Source organism: Pararge aegeria, chromosome 20, assembly GCF_905163445.1.
Source record: "Pararge aegeria chromosome 20, ilParAegt1.1, whole genome shotgun sequence".
In the NCBI taxonomy this organism is placed as follows: domain Eukaryota; kingdom Metazoa; phylum Arthropoda; class Insecta; order Lepidoptera; family Nymphalidae; genus Pararge; species Pararge aegeria.
Window position 1 is genome coordinate 14,550,905 of NC_053199.1, and position 19,076 is coordinate 14,569,980.

Below are 19,076 nucleotides of genomic sequence, written 5' to 3' on the forward strand. Positions count from 1 at the left end.
GATTTCCAACTATCAGTTGCTAAGTTGTTTGTTGTATTTTACGGCCGATTGGCGCAGTGGGCAGCGACCCTGCTTTCTGCATCTAAAGCCGTAGGTTCGAATCCCACAACTGGAAAACGTTAGTGTGATGAACATAAATGTTTTCCAAAGTCTGGATGTTTATATCTATATTAAAAGTATTTATGAATTCATCAGTTATCTTAGTACCCATAACACAAGCTACTCTCATTTTGGGGCTAGATGGCGATGTGTGTATTGTCATGGTATATACGAGTATTTATTTGTCTATATCAATACCAAAATCAATAATATTTAGCTATGGAGTAAGGTCTTACTAAAGCTCTAGTTTGTCTATGAGATCACGAGTGCGTCCATGACACCCGGCGAGCGTTTTAGCGGGAAACATTCATTTTGAACATAATTTGCAATTTATTTCTGCAGAATTAAATATTCTTTGGATATTTCCAAACATCATATGGCAGTAAAATCAAAAATTGTATCTCACGAATACCGTTTGCCAAAGCTTGTAGTTGTGTATGCTCGAGCTATATAATCTTTATTAATACATTGTTTATTATTACAATTGTTGGGTTCCATCATTGCACTAATACATTTAAGGATTCAGTGCGGCATTCTTATAACCTTCACTATAGGAGCCTTATAGACAAAGCAACCATCATTTTCTGTTAAAGTCAATTTATTTAACTAAACAAGAGGCCTTATTATTATAATAGGAAGCCTATCAATAAATTCCTGAAGCTGAAAAGGAAAAAATATCGAAGTACTTGTACCTTGCTCACGTGCCATGTGGAGTTTTGAGTCGACCGTTATTGTTCTGATACCGTTTCAGTCTTCTCGCGAAAAGCTTCGACCAAAATCATAAGAAGCTTTCTTGGTTTTTGGATCAAGGGTCGGACACAGAAGGCAGTTGTCTTTGAAGCGGCACGTATTGTGCGAGGTTCCTCACTCCGGAGCCCTGATCGCCAGTTGCTTCGGCATACAAAAGCCCCACAAGCGGAGGGTGGATGTTTTTTTTTACAAATTATTAAAAGTGTTTTTTTTAAATTGAGCATTGTTAAGAATTAAAAAAAATTAAAATCAATAAATAATGGAAAAAAGAGAGGGTGGGGATCCCAATCAGATATCCCATAGCTACACCGCTAATAGATTGATATATACTATTGCGACTTAAAGCGTCTTATTTTTTTATATGATTGGACAAAAAATATATACACTAGTAAAAAAGAGATGAACTTGCTAATAATTCTCTACTAATTTATCGCCTATTCATAATCTATTAAAATGTGGAATAAAACCACTACAAAACAATACTTAAAGCAACTTAAAACGGTATTCGTGAGATAGCGTAATATACCTACGCACAGTTGTCAAAATTAAATGTTTGTAAAAAAAACGATTATTAAAGCCAAAAAAAGGCTGTGATTTGTAAGCTTATTAAATATTTTAGTTATAAGTTAGTATAACATTAATAATTCAACAAAGCTCTTTTACTATATAATAAAATAACGTAGCAATAAAATTCAATAATCCAAAGTGGCAATTATAAAAGATGTTTTTAGGGTTTTGTCCGAATTTTCTTTTTTTCTGAGTCCGGCCGTGGGTTCGTCGTTCCCACAACTGGAAAATGTTTCTATAATGGACATGAATCATTTCAGTGTTTGGGTGTTTATCTGTATATTAGTATATTATTCTTAAAAATATACATCAGTCATCTTAGCACCCATAACACAAACTACACTTACTTTGGGGCTTGATGGCGATGTGTGTATTGTTTAAGTTTATTTATATTTCTTTATATATTTATTTACATCACGCCTGTATTGAGGCAATTAAGCAAAAAAAAAAAAGATCAGTCCAGCCATTTTCGCATTTTTGCTGAACACACGTATGGCAATAATTTTTCAGTGGCATTAGAGCAAAAAGGTACTTTCTTTTGGCCTTTTTACTCAGGTACTTCTTAATCCAGCGCAACCCGCGCAAAGTTGTGTAGTGTTAATGTGTTAGAAGTTTTTAGACCCCTAATTTTTATAGATATAAGAAAGCTAGTTAATTTAATCACATAATCATGGCTGTGTTAGTGTCAAAGTTTAACGTTTAGTAGTTTTAAGGGTTTATTCAAATTAGCCATAACGTACCGCCGTTTTGCTGCATTGCAGTTACAGAACTGTGGAGTGTGTACAAGTTTATATTAGTCGCGTCGCACGTTGTTGCTAGGCTAGATGTTAAGTTGATCTTGAGTTAAAACTAAGAAATGGACTTAAAGGTTTTGATTTTTAGACTTTATTTATGAATTTTGCAACAGAATAGATGGTACGACCAAGATGATGATAATGAAATGATGTCTACATAAACCAGTGATGTTTTTCTCTGGTCTGGTCTGGTCTGGATGCTTTGGCCGTGTCTAGTTTCCACCCTATCGACAAGGACTTGCTCTAAGGTGCCATACTCCCTAACAGGTTAGCCCGCTGCCATCTTAGACTGCATCATCGCTTTCCACCAAGTGAGAATGCAGTCAAAGGCTAACCTGTAGTGGAATAAAAAAAAAGAAAAAAAAATATAAATGTTAACAGTTTACATAATAAAGAAATAGTCTATGGTCCAGTGCCGATTGAAGACCCCGTATGAAAGGCGCGTAAGTGACACATTTTTTATACATATGAAACAAATTAATTAATTATTTATCTTAGAAACACGATTATATACTCATTGTTAAGGATTGCATAGACGCGGGGTCTTTAGCGCGTTACATGTTTAATCCGAATAGTCAGGATGCTTGTGACTCCTTCATGTAACAATGGCATTTGGAGAACAACTTAAACTCTGATTAAGATATATGCTGTGTTTTATTCCAAAGAAAACAAAAGTTTCCTCAGGACTTTAGCGAAATTCGATGCATACTTAGCCGCAAACAAAAGCAAATTTTTCATCTTAATCATAATCATATCAACCCATTTTTCTTCTTCTTCTTCGTCTGCTTGCGGCTCAGGTTCGTCTGGTCCCTGGTGTCACGTCGACCGGCTACGATCTATTGTGACGCCGCTGTCTAGATCTCCCAGCAAGCGTTGGTCGCCTTCAGGAAAAGCAGCCCTTTCCTTGCTGGAAGAAATTTAGCATCCTCTGGTTGCATTATGTGCTTCCCCAAAAGAGTGCTGCGTTTATGCATCAGCGCGGGGCAGGAACAGATCAAATACAGCGGCGTCTCCGCAGCCTCCTTACAGAGTCTACATAGATCTGTGTCCTGCAGCTTTAGGTTGAACATGTGTCTGTTAAGCCCACAGTTCCCCGTAAGCGCTCGCACTAGGATGCGTAGGTTTTTTCTGTTGAGTGCTAATGCCTCAGAGGTCTGGTCTTATTAGCACTCGAGAATGGTTCATTCCTTGGAGTTGTCTCCAGCGAATGAGTGTGTGGTAACTACATCAACCATCAACCCATTACCGTCCCACTAAAGGGCACAGGTCTCCTCCCACAATGAGAAAGAGTTTAGGTCGTAGTCCACTACGCTGGCCCAGTGCAGTTTAGTGGACTTCCCACGCCTTTGTGAATATTATGGAAAACTCTATGCATGCAGTTCGTTCGTTCGTTCCTTGCCCGAAAGTGAAGCCTGAAAATTTCATTTACAACAATCAATAACTTGGGAATTTTAAAAATAATGGTAATTTAATGTCAATCCATTTGACATTATGCAACTCATATTACGGAGACACACAAGCATTTCAGATAGTTGATGGTAGACTGCACTGCTACAATCTAAGTTGGACGGCCTTTATGTGATAGAGACACTTCCTTAAACTTTTATATGTAATTCATTCATATCTAGATATAACTGTAATAAATTCCCATTGTCGTTGTTAAATGGTGATATTAAATAAAAAGTATCAAAGAAATATGTATGGTTTTCTTTTTACAAAATAAGTAGTTTAAACCTATATACATCCGCTCATATATAGGTCGCGTAGAAACCTTAATCATCACTTGCCACCAGGTGAGACTGCAGTCAAGGGCTAACTGGTAGTAGAATAAAAAAACCTATAGTGAGGGAGATGTGAAAAGAAATGTGATTTGTCATTTTTTAATGGCTTCGAAGTACCATCGACAAATTTCAAATCCTCGAAGAGCCTTCGGGTATTTGAAATTTGTCAAACAGTATTCCACTAGTCAAGCCCTTTTATTTGATACACATATTGAATAAGTATTGGAAAAATATGTAATCCGCCATTATGTGTCAGCGGCCATCTTGGGCCGATTTTGATCAAACATAACTTAACCCATTCATTCATGCTGGCCAAGTGGGCATAAGTAGACTTCGCCACGCCCTTTAGAACATTATGGAAACTTCTTCGGCATGCAGAAATCTTCTTGATGTTTTCCTCCACCATTTCAATTGTTTAAACAGCTTAAATTGGAATTATGGTTTATTCCTAGGTTCATCCCTAAGGGTTTCAACCACTCCTGGCTAATTTAACCTGCAAGCAAAAAAAAATCGGGAGAAACGATGCCACTGTCACAAACACACACTCAGACACATCAAACTTATACCACCCCGTCGTTTTTGCGCCGGGGGTTTGTAAAAAGAGCATCGCAACGCCGAACGGTGACGAATGCAGGCTATAAAACTGGAATCGAAACAGTTAACGTATGAGAGATCCATTTAACTTTTCAACGCGAGAAAAATATTGCTCACCATACGTATGGAAGTCATCCATAAAATCTGTATGAATACAGAAATCATGAATCAGTGTTAACTACAACTATCTAACTGTATCTTTCAAAAGATATTGTACAGACGACCTCAATGGATTTTATATAACAGTCGACAATGAGACTTCGTTATCCAACTATCCGTCCATCTGTCCGTCTGTCAGAGTGTCTTTTAAGTTATAATTTGCCACTATGACAATAAAAATCCTACTATAGAAATAGCTCTTTGTATATATATATTTCTTGTGTGCGTGTGTCTGTGTATGTCACTGAACTCACTAAACGGCTGGACCGATTTAAATGAATTTTTCGGTATCCATTTGGATCGCACCCTGGATGGTTTAGAATCACATATCAGCCCGACAGATGGCGCTGGGGTCCGCTAATAATATTATAAATGTGTAAGTGTTTTTTACTCAATCACGCAAAAACAGCTGAATGGATTTGTATGAAATTTAGCATGCATGTAGCCTTTGACATGGAAAAGAACACCTTACCTTTTATCCCGATTGCTTAAGTAGTTCCCGAGGGAAAATTGAAAATTGTTAACCAGCTTGGCCGCGGGCAGACAACGTTGAAATTTGGTATGCATGTCACCTATGGAAAAGGACACGTACTTTCTATACCGATCACTCAAATAATTCCCGTGGTAGAATTAAAAATTGTTAACGAGCGCTGCTTAAAACCCAATTCTGAAGTCCACACGGACAAAGTCGCGGGCAGAAGCTAGTTAAAAATAAAGGAACCACAATAGATGTTTGGAACTGAAAACAGCATATGTTACTTAACACCTGTGACCTATATCTATGCAAATAACAGTTCAATCCATGGTGTGTTGAGTGAGAGATAAACAACTAACAAACCATAAAACGTACATACATTCGACAGATAATAGTATAGATAGAAATGCCGAAGTTACTAAAGATGCTTGTCAGAAACACTTGTTATATTTACAAATCTCATACAGAGTCTCAATCAACTGAGGGCTCAATAACAAAGCTTAATCAATCTGCGGTCGATGAAGAAGATGACTTTAAAAAGCTAAATTGTTCTCAGCTACATATCTCGATGAGTGACTATGAGTTTTAAAGAGGCGTTCAGCTAATGAAGGGTTGTGAGCACCTGCACCATTCTCAGACGATGAGATAAGAAACTAGAGCATACTCTAGCCTAGAGGCTATCACCGCTCAATAAATTCAATGCTCTAGTTAGTAGGTTAGTTAGTAGGGTAGGTCTGGTAGAGTAAAGCTTCAGCTCCCTTTTGGTGGGAACCGAGTTCGATACCCACGCATGCAGCTATTACTCTTGAGTTGGAGTTTTGAGGAGTTATGTGCGTTTTTTATTTAAGCAATTAAATAGCACTTTCTTTAACGGTGAAGGAAAACATCGTTAGGAAACCTGCTTGAGATTCCATAACGTTCTCAAAGACGCATGTAGTCCACCACTCCGAACTGGGCTAGCATGGATTACGGCGTAAACCCTTCACATTCTGAGAGAATTCCCGTGCCCTGTAGTTGGCTGATAATAGTTTTATAATGATGATGAATTTTGGACCTAGCAATGCATAAACTTCTAATTTACATAAAGTTAAGATAAATAGAAAAACATATTTTCTTATGCTAAGGCGATCTTATATTAAGATTCACATAAAATTTAATAAATTCCATAATGACAATGTTCTTTCGAATAATGTTAGGTAAAGTTAGCTCGGCACCTGCCGATTTTCTTGCTGCTGCTTGCTGGTCCCGTTCACCATAAACTCACCGTTCACATAAAATAAATAAATTGTAATTTGTTGGAATAAATGTCTAGTGGGAGGCTTTAGCCGTAGCTAGTTACCACCCTACCGACAAGGAAGTGCCGCTAAGCGATTTAGTGTTCCGTTGCGATTTCGCGTAAAAACCTTTTAGGGATATGACTACCATTCTCCCTAACTGTTACCCCGGATACTTCTTAGACTGCATTAGCACTTAACACCGGGTGAGATTGCAGTCAAGGGCTGACTGGTAGTGGAAAACAAAATAATAAGTCCTAGAAAAACAAATACACTTTCCGCAGTACAGAATAAAAGATACAATTGCAAACCGGTGACGAATGCACGGAATAAAACTGGGATCAAAACTGCTAACGTATGAGCGATCCATTTAACTTGTCATCGCGTGAAAAATATTGCTCACCATACGCATGGAATTCATCCATAAAATCTGTATAAATGCAGAAGTAATAAATCAACGGTGTCTACCACTATCATGTTTTTTTTTACCGGATATTGTACTGATGACCCCAATAGATATCGTAAATCATGCAGTTTCCCTTTTTTATGGTGAATGTGGAGTTATTCAAACACCAAGTAAAAAGCGTGTTTGGTTCATAACACCAAGGGGTATCATTAACAACAGATGAGGTACTGTCTCACTACTTTCTTAAATTATTGCCATAGTCAGAAAGGTTCATAGCTACTAACACAATACTGGCAGTGGCGTGCATAGAGGGTATGCACAGAGTATGCAGATGATATAAAATGAAGAAAATCTCCAGTACGAGTTAAATAAATAAATAAATATACTACGACAATACACACATCGCCACCTAGCCCCAAAGTAAGCGTAGCTTGTGTTATGGGTACTAAGGTGACTGATGAATATTTTTTTTTATGAATAACGTACATAAATACTTATAATATACATATAAACACCCAGACACTGAAAAACATTCATGTTCATCCCACAAACATTTTCCAGTTGTGGAAATCGAACCCACGGCCTTGACCTCAGAAAGCAGGGTCGCTGCCCACTGCGCCAATCGGCCGTCTAAACTTTGGTTGGTTTGGTTGGCTATAGGCCAGAGCCTGTCAATTATTACTGTAAAAAAATGGTGGCAGATTAGTTTGGTATCATTCGTATCATAATCTTTACTTCAATCGATGGTTGGGGTTCGACCAACGCTGCATATCACCGACCATCGGTTCCCAGTGCTGTGCGTGACGTTGCGTTACAGATTCGCTTTTCGTTGATCTATATCGGTATCTCTGTCATAGTAAGTGTTACTTGTATCTAAATCGTATCGCCCTACTGATCCTTACAATATTATGTGGATAACAACACTATCCATATATATAGATTACATATTCACCCCATTTTTTCTTTTTGTTAAATTTAAGAGCTATTGTTGTAATATGTATATAAATATCTGTCCCAAATAAATAAAAATAAAAATAAAATAAAATAACTCTAAGTCTTTCTTCTGATCCCCTCATTCCATTTTAGATCTCGCAGCTTGCAGCAGCAGCTAGCAGCTCTGTCTTTCACTCACTAAGTGCAAAGCACTTGTTTCAAAGCTTACAGTTAAGTTTTCTACAGTCCTTGACTACCAAATTGCATCCATTTGCATCACTTAGTCGAATAAAGTTAAATAAGCCGTCAAGACCAAAGTACGTAAGTGAAAAGTACAAAACTAACGGATTTCAAAGAACACATCCCTGATCTTTGTGAACACACACACAAAGATCAGGGAAAAAACATAAGATCTTCCTTTCCTTAGTTGGGTTGCCTGGCAGAGATCGCTTTTTAGCGATAAGGCCGCCCATTGTACCTGTGTTTTCTTTAGTGTTGTTTTCGTTTATAATTTCACTAGTTTATAATTTCATTTCTGTTAGGTTTACAATAAAGTGTATTTTCATTTCATTTCAAGATCTTGAAGACATCGTATTTTGATGAAGGAAGCCTCTATGGACACAATTTGAAAAGTTGAAAAGGCAAAAAAATGGGTGTACGAATTCCATAAGCTTTTTAAAACTAGAGTAAGTATCTAAAGGGCATTCGGAAGCAGTGTAACATTTTTTCGTAGTAGCTTATGTCCAAATAACGTCCAAACCAAACATTGGATAACCCCATTTGTGTGTGAAAGCGATTTGGAATATTGCCAGTTGCATGTACATAGTAGAAAGTAAGCTTTTTGCCGTACATGATTGAGTGTCAGCAAAAATAACTGTTCTAACTCGGTTTTTATTTTTAATAATTTTTGAACCCAACAGAAATTAAATTCATCAGAAAGAAGCTTTCAAATAAATCATTTGCAAATTCCTGCCTTTCTTTTATCTGTTATTCAATTATAGTTGTTAAAATAAGAATAATAAGATGTGGTGCGTGCTGGGATTCGAACTCCGCAAAAGTGAAGACGAGCTCAGCCCACTGCGCTATCTCAGCTTATATTTAATTATATTGTTATAATAACAATAATTAGATCTTTATTTCAACATTATCGTCATATCAACCCATTACCGGCCCACAACAGTGCACGGACCTTCTCCAACTATGAGAAGAGTCTAGACCGTAGTCCACCACGCTGTCCTAATTCGGATTGGTGGACTCCACACGCCTTCGAGAACATTATGTAGAACTCTCAGGCATGCAGGTTTCCTCACGATGTTTTGTTAGAGCCAAGTAATATTTTAATTACTTAAAACAATATTCACAATGCCATTGCAATATTTCACTTTCGGGGGGCCAAGTTCGTATCCCAGCATGCAACTCTAACTTTCCAAGTTATGTAAATTTTAAGAAATAAAATATCACTTGCTTCAACCGTGAAGGAAAAGATCGTGATGAAACCTGCATGCCTGAGAGTTTTACATAATGTTCTTACAGGTGTGTGGAGTCCACCAATCCGCACTGGGCCAGCGTGGTGGACTACGGCTTCTCATTGTGGGAGAAGATCCGCGCCCACGGCACGACTCTTTCAGAATGAGAAGAATGCTGGCCAAGTGGGAAGTGGTAGATTTTAACAAACCTTTGAGAACTATTATGGGGAACACTAAGGCATACAGCATTCCTCACTAGGATTTCTTTTACCTTTAAAGTAATTGATATTGATATGGATATTGAAATGAAAAGCTACGAGGTGCGTGCCGAGTGAATTGGGACTGAATTTTGAAATCTTAGTCCACGAATGTGATTTGTACTTGACTAGCTTTTTTGAAATAGTTAAATTTATAAATCATGGTGCATTTTTCAATGTTAATCGTACGGTTTAGACAGCTTTCGCCTATAAACCTCTGAAATAACTGGCTTTTTGCAGACATTATCTTGTCACTTCACGTTAATTTCAGAAATTAATTGAGGGATTTTTGTTCGATTTTCACCAATGAATTACGATTTATACGGTGAAGATCGCTATATTTTATAGAAGCATACTTGATTCTTCTATAAAATGTAGCTAAGCTTTACTCATTTTTTCAGTCTTCGGGCTTACTCTGCTGGATTATGTCGTCAACGGATTATGTCGTACCTTTACACCATGTGTGTCCATCTGTTTGTCCGCCGCTTAGATGAAAGAATTAGAAAATGGCGTTTTTCAGTGGCACAACACGGTCAAGATCCTGAAGCCTTCTCGTCTTTCCAATTTCTGTAGCTCTATTTATATCCCGGTTGCAAAGTTTAATGTGTAGTGAAAGGTTAACTACACCGTCTCATTCCTTTTTTTTATTCTTCTCTTAACTGATCCGGTAATGATGCAGTCAAAGATTGAAACAGGCTAACCTGTTAGGCAAGTTTCTGCGCAACATTGTGCCAATTCTTCCTACCAGACCAGACCAAATTCGCAAATTTCAGCTGCTAAACGAAGGATAAGGTGAAAAAGAAGAAGATGTAATTGATAAAGTTCTCTCTTACGATCTTAATGAAGTTCTTAATGGTCAAGCTACAAAATTTAATTCTTAAAAACGTACAAAGTAAACATGGGATTATCCCAGTCAGTAGTGTCCAAACGATTTGGAATATTGCCAATTCCATGTACATAGCAGGGAACTGGCTTTTTAGTAGTCGAAATGTCACTGACACAATATGATTGAGTGTCGCGGAAATATTTAAACCCTACTGTTTTAAAAACGTGTTAACGTGTGCGATTATTAATGTATTGTTTTGGCCTTAAACATTAACTATAAAAGAAACGAGTTTTCAAACCATGCGGGAGATATTAATGTGCACTCTGTCTTTGCTCACTCCCAAAGTCCCAACGGACAGCAGCTCCAACAAGACCAACAGGACCAGCTTAACGTGCTCTGTGAGGAACGGGGGCGGTGCGTCACCGCCAGTCAATAACTATATATAATAATAAAAAACTCAATAGGTACTTTGATTTCGATCGGCCGGGGCACAAGTGCCTCGTGATCTGCAGTCGGACATGCTCACCACTAAACTTACGAGACAGTAAGTCGATAAATAATTATTCTGTATAATTGCCAAAAAATGGCGCTGTGACCATTATACATCACGCAATCGTTTTGTTCTTTGCTATTTACAATACAGTGAAAACCGCCGCACATCTCAACCTGCTCGTAATTTTGTTGTCTTTATATTCTCGCTCCCAGTCACTCCCCTCAGGAGACTGGTGGATAGAGACAGGATACATATGTACCAAGCCAACCAAAAATAAACAGACAGGTTTTTGCATTAACACTTTATTTATTAATTTTTAAATTCAAATTCAAATTCATTTGTTTTTATTTAAATTCTTACAGTTACCTACTATTTCTTGTATTTCATGGGTTTTGCACAGTGCCTGATTAGACATAGACGATTATTTTTACTATTGTTAACCATATATTAGCTACTTTTTTACAATTACTAGTGCGAACTTATTCACCGCGGGTAACACCTATCACAAATATAATCTTCTATATATATATATATATATAAATCATAATCTTTTCACAAATCTCGTGGGAACCATATATTCTTCGGGCTATAAAGTAGCCTTTTTTTAATCTATCTCTATTTCAATCAAATTGGTTCAAAAGTCAGGGCGTCAAAAGTAATAGACGTACACACTTGCATACAAATTTCTTTATAATATTAATAGTGTGTAAACTGAAAAATAGGTTCATCTCTGAACAGCAAGTTAGTAAATAAAGTAAAAGAATTTCTATGTGAAATGTATTCAATAGATTCAAACGCAGCGATGGTTTTAAAATTTCCGGAATTTTCCAGTTTAAATAGCGGTGAGGACTCCATTAGTAATATCTTTGCGGTACGTGGTCTGAATCGTAAGTTGGGGATCTGCCTTCCTTAGTCTTAAACGTGCATCTTGGAAATTCCCCTGCTTTTACTGAATTAGACACTCAATCCAATTTGGATTGTTAAGATGTTTAGGGTTCCCCTGTAAAACCCTCAACGGCATTGGAAAAAGCTGTTCAGTGAAAGTTCTCAGCAAAACCCATGGTGTTGCTTGATCATCAATTTATCACAATTTAGGGCTACTTTGAACGTGGCTAGTTATCACCCTTTCGATGGAAAACGTTGCTTACGTCTTCCGGAACGAAGCCGCTTAAAACCAATTAGGGGTAAAAGAGATAGATAGATAGATAGATAAATTCTTTATTGCACACAATTTATAATATAAATTGAAAACATAAATACAAGAAGAATAACAATGCAATAACATGAATACAAGAAGAGGTGTAAAGAAGCCAACGAGGTTGGCCAAAAAGACCAAGAAACCTATTAATATTATTAATCTTTTAAATATCTGAATTGGCGTCAACTTCTGGACCACTTTTGTTGCGAGTTCAAAATTCCAGCTCTCTACATCTTGCTAGATACGTCTGCCGACTTAGTCGGGTCTACCAACGCTGTATCTAACCGATGCCGGATAGACATTCTAGGGCCTCGGTCTATCGGTTCTTGGAGCTATGTGACTCCGAACATCGCTATCTCGATCGTCCGCTGAGTGACTGAACCTTCCCATGAGGCCCTTCGTTAACGATGATGTTCCGGTCATGGTGAGTTATTGGTAACACGCACTGTTCGAAAATTGTGGTCTTTATCCACTGAGGGATTTTGGGTGAAAATATGAGGTTTCCCGAACCCGACCCATCCGGATTCTGAAAATACTAATTACTTAATAAATTACGACGAGGAGATATTAAATGACTTCAATTTATTTAATTCTCTTGCATCTGTGAGTAAATTTGGTTAATTATATCTAACTGCGAAATATAAGGAGTTTAAACGCCAGGGGCTGATTCCAGCTTGCTTGTTTATTAGTGTCAAGGCGTCGAGATAATTTGCCGTCCGAATGGCAAATCAGATTTCCCAGTCGGGCTGAAATAGAGATGCTACTATTTAAGGGCCCGCCAAATGAATCGATGCGACTTTTAAGGCAAATGAACATTTTAACTTACTTTTTTGTTTACCGTGACCTTAAATAATTCATTAATACATATTTGGTACCATCAAATCAAATTCCACGACTATCATAATAAATGTCATTAAAATCCCTCAAAAGCATAATATAGATTCTTAAAATACAAGAATTGTCATACGTTTACGTACGATTTGACGCAGCAATATTTGCACCGAAATAACACTTTCGCAATTATAATTTTAGTAAGTTCCTAGGATCAAACCTATTCATCATCATCATCATCATCATATCAAGCCATCACCGTCCTACTAAAGGGCACGGGTCACCTTCCACAATCAGAAGGCGTTAAGGCCGTATTACACCACGCTGTACAAGTGCAGATTGGTGGACTACAGACACCCTTGAGAACATTATGGAGAACTAACTCTTAGGTATGTAGGTTCTCTCATGGTGTTTTTCCTTCACCATTGAACCGTTAAAGATTTTAAATAATTCAAACTCGGCTCCCCAAAAGTAAACTCGAACTCCTACCCACTGGGCTATCACCAAACCAAACGTTTTCATTTAACCCTGTTTATTAAATAAAACCTGAGCACCTTTTTAACTAAAACAATTCTACACTTTTAATTGAAGGATTTTAGAGTTTCTCGGGAAAAAAATATTTCTCTTGCAATCCAATGCCAAAAATCACATCAGTTTTTTTTTTGCAAACCAACAAACACACTTTCACACTTAATATGATTTCAAATTTGATACAATTTACTCTTGCTTTGATACCTGTTTCCAAAATTCATACCTTTTTCTTTACCGTGCTCATATTCTACTTCAAAGGTAGGCCCTTAATTTGATAATACAGTTTATAAAGATTTTATAATAATAATGCTCTCCACTGTTTTTTTGCGATAAGTGATTGTTCGTTGCAATTATTTTTGAATATAAAAAATCAGTTTTGTGTCTGAAAAAAGGGTGGCGTCATACAGACGCGCGAACGGACAACCAGTCAACGGAATTATGCTATTATCAGTGTCATGGAATTTAGATTTTTTTTTTAGAACCTAAAAGATATAATATACTGCATAACCTAGAAAAAATTGTTCTTAAACAACAAAATAGAACTAATCAAACAATAAGTACCTAGGTTGGTCTCAGAAGTTGGTGACAATTAGCTAAGTCCGAGAGAAAACTTACGAAGTTAAATATCTTCGTTCAGGAAACTGACAAAAACAGAGTTCTGTTAATGACTCTTGAATCCTAGTAATTGAATCTCGTACTTTAACTTCCAATTTAAAATACTAATAACTTTCATCACACTTTTAATATTATTAGAGTATATTATAATTTTTTTAGGAGTATATGTTTTTTACGAAGCTTCTCGGGAAAATTACTGCCACTTTGCATTATATGTCGCTTAGCAGCATTAAAAAAAGGCATTATTGCCAGTTTAGTTACGTAATATTTAACTGCCTCTTACACATAAGACTTCGAAAAGTTAGAGGTACGTGATTCAAACTCGGTCCCCCGAAGGAGACTCCGAAGTTCTAGCTTTATAATTGAAATTATATAAAACTTTGTAAATAGGTTTTTTTTGCACGTTATTTTTTTCACGTTTTTTATATTCACCTATTTCTAACTTGATGTCTTACTTGGTTAACCAGTAGTATAATTAGCATAAACTCAATAAGCTATTTACGAATGCACTGCTTCAGAGATAAAGGCATTGTTCCGAAGACCTCTTCCGTTGAAGACATTGTCTTCGCATTTTTAATCGAATTCATCTCATTCAAAGCGCTGGCGAAATTAAAGACGGTTCGCATAAATTAAGAAGGCTTAGGCAAACTTCCGACCACAAACCTTATTTATATAGATGACCCCTTTTGATGGTATTCAAAGATTCCACAGACTTTATATTCACTGAGACTATTTATGTTAGCGATATCTATGCGTTGAACGAGTCTTTGAGATTTATCCTAACAGGCTAAATTAAGAAAAGAGAAAAAGAGCACCTTGGAGCAAGAAAAACAAATGATTCAACCTTATGAGAGTTGAGTGGACATAATAGGTATTACAGAAAGGGTAGTATTTAAACAAGCGGATATGAAGTTAGGAGCGAAATTACCGAATATGGCTTACTTAAATCTTAAGTGAGCGAATGTATTGCGTCGATTACAAATCATAAAACCGCTACTGTTAATTACCCAACAAAACAAGTTAAGATATTAGGTATTAGTAGCACAGGGACAGCGAGACTATACTTTCTTGGAGCACTAACTATCGCTTTGGCTTCAATCGCTCACATGGTATAATATTCGTCGACTTTGTATTTATCCATCTGTTCCGTTAATTTGCTCAGTATGCTTTTAATTATTATCAATTCAGATTCATTATTCACTAATCATTTTAATTTCATTTATTTTTACTGAAAACTAGTTTTGTTAATTTTTCGCTATTACAAATGTTATGTTATTTTAGTTAATAATTATAAGCGATTGCCCAACAATGATATGTTCGCACGATTTATAAAAAAATTCCTTCGAAAATAAAAGAAATTACAGTGTTTTCTGAGATCAATACTTTTTCAGTGTACAAACTTGTCATAAAAATATCGTGGACTTCAGCTGTGTCTCATTTATTGTCAAACGAGGTCACAGATTAGGTACTATGTCAATATTACGTCAGTGATGTCAACGGCAAAAAGTTTATGTCGATATTAAAACAATTATTCACACACGTTAAAACGCATAAAACGTGATACCATTTTCCCTTTATTTTTATTTCATAAACTGGATAGGAAAACTTACTTAGCTGATAAAAAAAAGATGGAGAAACAAGTACAGTAGTAGAGTATTGCCAATTAAAAGTTGCCACCGTTAGGTTTAAATTATTTATATTATAAAGTTTTGCTAAATCGAGAATAACTAGTATAACTTTTTATGTTATCCTAGTATCCTCTTTGAACCAGGTATCCGTTTTTTAAAATTGACGGGGCAATCAGATGGCTCAACGAATGTTAAGTAAAAAACCATCGCCCACGGTCTTGGACTCAGAGACCCTGGTTTCTGAGTCCAAGACCGTGGGTTAGATTCCCACGACTGCAAAATTTTTGTGTGAAGAACATGAATCAGTGATTATCAGCGTCTGGGTGTTTATCGGTATATTATAAGTATTTGTGTATATCTTCTGATATATATAAAAGAGAAAGTGTGTGGGTATGTTCCGTATAGGCTCCGAAACGGCTGGACCGATTTCAATGAAACTTTTAGGGAATCTCCGGATTGACCTGGCGAGTAATCCTGTAAAGTTTGTTGACGATCGGAGCACTCCTATTTTGGAAATGTCAAATTGTCAAATACAGCTTTTATTTACTATGATGATATTCTATTGTTGGTTGTACAAGGGTGTAGATCTTCACCCGCTCGAGAATAGAAGAGATAGAAGGGAATGAATACGGAGAGAAATAAATGACTTAATATATTATGAGACTTAAATTAAAAATTTAATTTATAAGTTATAAATACTTAAGGGTCGGCTTTTTATAACTCTTACAAAGCCTATCTTTAAGTTTTTTTATGACTCGCACTGGAGATTTTCTTCATTTTATATCCTCTGCATACCTTGTGCATGACCTCTATGCACGCCACTGACGCCACTGAGTAGGTAGTCACGGGCTCGAGTCATGGCAGGGGATAGTTTGGAAATATATAATTTCAGAATTTTCTCTGGTCTGGTCTGGTTTGAGGCTGGGCCGTGGCTAGTTACCACCCTAACGACAAATACATGCAAGTGTGATTTATTGTTTCGGTGCGAAACCGATAGATAAGCTGACTACCATACTCCCTGAGAGGTTAGACCGCTACCATCTTAGGCTGCATCATTACTTACTTATAGAACTTATAGTGGAATAAAAAATAACTAATATTATAAATGTGAAAGGCTGATTTTCTGTCTGTTTGTTTATATCCCCTACGCCGCAACCAAGCAAACAATCAACATGATTTTCGCGTAGAGTTAGTTGAAAAGACGGAACGTATATTGGCTAATTTTTAAACAAACGGCAGACAAAAGATACTACTTAAATAAATAATTTTTAAATCGGACACAAGAATTTCTTGACAAAAATCCCTATCCTACTAATATTATAAATGTCAATGTAAGTTTGTTTGTTACGCTTTCACGCAAAAACTACTAAACGGATCCTCATGAAACTTTGTACACATATTCTTGGAAGTGTTAGAAGTAATATAAGATACTTTTTATTCCGACATTAAGCTCGGTTCCTTTGGGAGAGGGGATGAGTGTTTGACGATTTTACACCATAACTCCGACAAATTATAACCGATTTAAATAATTATTTTTGTTTGTAGGTTAATATGTGTTTAATTTTGTGGTTGGAGATAGAGGACAGAACTCCTTAGCGGACAGCCGCAAACAACCTCATTTAAGGCTTAGCGATACTACATACTTTAATTTTTTTTAGATCTACAACTAAATTTAATGCCACATCCAAAAACAAAATCAAACGCAGACGAAGTCGCAGGCAACAGCTAGTATCCAATATTTATTACTTTTTAATCGAAGCTTGTTAATCTATATACAACGTGTAAATGAAAACTGTACTAATACTTCACAGGATTTAAAGGTACATTATTTATTGTCTCTGAAGTCTCAATATCTGTGAAACCGAGAGCACAATAGTTTTTAAGTAAACCACTGAGAACACTGAAAGAATTCAGATACAACCCTAACATCACACGCAGAATTAAAATCCTGTGACTCCTGCCACTTTATTAGATACACGTCGCGTAGCGTAGGTACTATGCGCGTGTCGGTCTTTTATATTCAATAGGGTTCTTATAAGTAAACGTTCAAAATGTTTTGAATTCGTTTGTATGGGAAAATAAATATGCTTCTTTTGATTTAAAACTATTACAGGGTGACTCCTTATAAAATGTACTTATGCATCCTTCGATATTATTTCGCAATTCTGTAACACGTTGTATAGTAACTCGTCGGCATGTTAAGCACTGCACCAATGTGAAATTTCCTGTCAGAAATTACAAATTATTATTATAAATTTGCGTCTAATTAACTCGGTTAGTAATGATTTGTGAATAAATTAATTATAGCGTTTCTACGGGGTTTTCCTGGGATAAAAAAGTAGTTTATGTTCGTCTCTTCTGCGTCCTTTCAACTAACTCTATTTTTTTCCGCTAGGCAGCATTATTGCAAATCTGTGTTTTGGTCTTTATTTTTATTATTTTATTTATTTTTCTTACAATCATAAGTAGACAGGTATACATAGGTGACTTGTCCTGAAACTCCATTGAGTTTGTATGGACATTGCACAATCCTCTACTGTTATACAAAATTTTAAAATTTAAGCGGGTAGGTGACCAAATACGCCGCCGGCAGATCTACATACCGCATCATATAATGCAATCACACCGCCAGCTGACAAGCGGCACATAGGCATATACAGGTTACTCCCAGAACACGATTTCAATATTCTTCCAATTTCTGGAAATACTTTTTGCCAACATTTTTTATATTTTCCCCTATCCCTAAGTGGTAAAGGCAGGCAATTCATTAGTCTTGGTACGAGATAGTTAGTCGTTCGTTTTCCGTAGTAGTTATTTGCTCTTTTGACAATAACTAACTCTGACTCTGACTTAAGTCAAGTCTGACTCAAATTGATGGGCACAAGGTGGCATGTTGCAGACGGTGTTCCTTGCATGCCTTGTGAGATGTTTATAGGCGATGGGGTTTTCCACTCCGGTGGGCCGTCTGCTTGGCCCGAATGAATGTATGAATGATTTTTTTTTTAATTCCACTACAACCGTCTTTGTCGGTAGGATGGTAACTAGCCAAATCCTCCCACAAGACCAAACCAAGAAAATTCAGAGACTATTAATTCCCAAATTGTCCCTGCCAGGAATTCAGCCCGAGGACTCCTGCTTTTAATTCACAGCGTTTATTAGGGTAGTGGCGTGCACAGGGTTTTGACCAGAGTATGCATAAAGAAGGAAGATGGCATAACATGGTAAAATCCTTCCCCTTTATGAATTATACAAAAATGTGTGTGCATTGCTTTTGTGCAAGTATGAAGTGCACGCCACTGCCCCAGGGAGGTCATCAAAGTATACTAAGGGCCAAGGACTAAGGGACTAACCCATTGCTGGTCAAATTTTTCGTCAAAATCTGCAATAACTTCTCTAGTA